Genomic DNA, 3,037 nt, shown 5'->3' on the forward strand with positions numbered 1-3,037 from the left:
ACCCAGGCAGTCAACTGAGCTGTCTGGGCCCTGCCCACGTGGGGTCGGGTATAGGGCCGTGACATCAAAGCCCCTGGTGTCCCTGCCCAAGAGACCCTGGCAGAGCCCTGCCCTGCGCCCTGGGGGCGTGCCGTGCCCCCCGCCTGCTGACCTCGCCCCAGCACCCACTGGGGAAGGTCAGGAAGCCATGGCTTCAGCTCAGAGCCCTGCCTGAGGCCCCAAGGAGACAGATGGGACACCTCTCTGGCTCCCCATGGACGGGGAGAAACGAGCCCCCACCTCACGTGGCAGGCAGCACTCGCCTGTGCTGCCTCTGCTTGCAGGGGGTGGGAGGATGTCAGAGGACCCTGAGGCCCAGGCGGGAGTGGCGCTGTCTGTCCCCAGAGCTGTAGGGCCACCTGGGTCCCGGGCTTGGCATCCTTCCAGGGTGTTGACAGTGGGGCAGGGGGGAGTGGTGGCCACTTTTCTGGAGCCGGAGCCCCCAGGTGGGCTGTGGGGGCGGGGTGCTCAGCTGTGCTGGGCAGGAGCTGAACGGAGCCTTGGGGAGCGGCACAGCTCTCCTCCCACCCCTACCTCTCCTGGGGCCCTTTGTGAACCAAATTGCAGCTCTCAGGCTGCAGTTGCCTGTTCAGTGCTCAGGGGTGGGTTTAGGCAGCCTCTGGCGGCGGTGGCTGGCCTATTTTGGGAGTCCAGTTGGAGTGGGGGCCTCGGCACTGCCCTCCAGCTTCTGGGTGACCTGCTCCCCTGCCTTCTGCCCCACCGGGAAGGCCTGGTTGCCTAGACGCAGGACATGGGGATACAGGGCCCAGGAGGACCCCAGGCACTGTCAGGCCACACGCTCTTGAGGTTCAGCCACCCCTCAACTGGGACACCGGTGGGACAGTGTCTTTGGCTGGGCCTTGGTGAAAGCCATGGCTCGGAGCTGACCAGCTGCCCCGTCTGCCACCCTCTGTCCCGCCGGCCATGTCCTCCTGCCCTCCTCACTGCTCACCTTGCTCCTGGAGTCACCACGCGGTGTTGGAGGCTCCCCCCCACTCCCTCGGCCGCCCTCTGACCACCGAGGCCGCACCCTGGACCCCGCAGCTGAGAGCCCTTCCCCCTCCCAGCTGGAGGTGAGGTTCTGGGGGGAGGACGGGGACACGCCACTTTTTGCAGGAAGCGGGTTTTGCAGGCGTGATCAAGGGGTGGGTCTGGGATGAGGAGTTCATCCTAGACTCGGGGCGGATGGTGTAAGTTTAACGACAGTGTCCCTCGCCCTTGAGGATTTTCACGTCACTGGAGGCCAGAGAAATCCCGGACCCACAGCCCTGGGCCTGCAGCGGGGGTTGGTGCGATGGAGCAGGCGACAGGCTTGTCCTGTGCCCGCTGCCCGCTCCCCAGCCACTGTCCCCTCCCACTCCTAACAGCCTCAGCTGGCTACCAAAGTGCCCTTGAATTGGGGTCCTGGGGACCGGTGGGCAGGGCCGGGGCCACCAAGCAGCAGGTGCGTGGTGCCGCTGGAGCGGCTGAGGGATGACCGGTGGCACCTCAGACGGGTCCAGAGTCTGTGGGGGTCGCCTCTCGTCCCCTGCCAGGAGCAGGTTCCTGGCCACACACCAGGTGCCCCGTCTGCCCTGCCGGTGACGGGGACGTGGCTGCGTCCTGAGTTCCCCGTGCAGCACGGAAACCCCCCGGGCCAGGTGGCGCGTCCTCAGGCTCTCACCGGGGACGTGGTGGTGACCCACCCTCCTGCCGTCAGACTCCTCGCGGGTGCCACGTGGGGCACCAGCTCCCACTCCCACGGCAGCCGCCCGCACCCCGCCCCGCGCCCTGACTGCGGGGCTCGTGTCCACGTCTCCTGTCACGCCCTTGCCTTCAACCTACCGTCTGCGCCCATCTCAGTGGCCCCCTGAGAGGGACAGTCACAGGAAAGACACCCTACAAGGCCCACTCCCCCGTGAGTATCGGGCCCAGAAGCCCAGAGAAACAGGGTGAAACAAAGCCAGCCATCGGGGAAGGATGACACGTTACAACCAGGCGGGTTTAACCCAGGAACGCAAGGCAGGCCCCGCCGCTGGGGACCCGTCGAGGCGCTTTATCACACTGCGCGTGGAGGGAGGGTCCCACCGTCGTCCCTGTCGCTGCAGGCGAGGCCTCCGGTACAATTCGACGTCTTGGTCTTGCTCACGATGGAAACTCACACCGCGCAGAAGTGAAGGGGCGCGCTCCCCACCTGGCGGGGGGCTGCCGGGCGCCCAGAGCGACGGTCGCCTTGTGGAGAAGGGTCGCAGCTTCCCTTCTAGGTCCAGACCAAGGTGCCCACCGTCCCCTCTGCCATTGAGGGTGCCACTGGCCCTTCCAGGAAGGGGCGCACAGGGGGTGAGAGGCAGATTTGCAGGGGAAGCGTGAGCCGGAGCTGTTCACAGACGAGGGGCCGTGTATGAAGAAGGCCCGAAGTTGCCCCCAGATACACGATTCGGAGCGCTGAGTTCGCGGGACCCGCACAGATACACACGCTGTTTCTATATATGTGTGAGCGATGCATGATTAGGGAATAAATTCCAGGGGATGTTATTATGTGCAATTCAGTGGGGAAAAAAAGTGAGTACCAGGAATAAACCCATCCGAGCTGCGGGCTTCGGCGGCGACAGCTGCCAGCTGCCCGCTGCCCTTGAGAAAGCACCTCATTTTCCAGCTGCGCACGCGCACTGTGACAGGGTTGGGGGGGCGGCAGTCTTGCCCCCCCCAACCCGTGGTGGTCTCAGTCCTGAGACCCTGCCACCCCAAACCTGGCCTGTCCAGTGGGGCAGGAAGACAAGGATGGCACGTACCCGGACCCTTGACTTCTGCCTGGTGCGGTCTGTGCTGTCGCCGCGTCAGCCAGTGCGAGTCCCCTGGGCAAGGTGCCCCCCCCAGGATGCCTGGGACCAAGAAGTAGAGGCGCTGGGGGTGGGCCGCTTGCCGTGGAATCCGGGCAGTGGCTCATCTCTTCGAGGTGGGACCAGGGGCCTCGGCGTCCAGGTTTCAGGACGCTTCCTTGTGGAGAGTGTGAACTCAG

Source organism: Pteronotus mesoamericanus, unplaced genomic scaffold (assembly GCF_021234165.1).
Source record: "Pteronotus mesoamericanus isolate MK-2021 breed Mesoamerican mustached bat unplaced genomic scaffold, CSHL_Meso_final contig_78, whole genome shotgun sequence".
In the NCBI taxonomy this organism is placed as follows: Eukaryota; Metazoa; Chordata; class Mammalia; order Chiroptera; family Mormoopidae; genus Pteronotus; species Pteronotus mesoamericanus.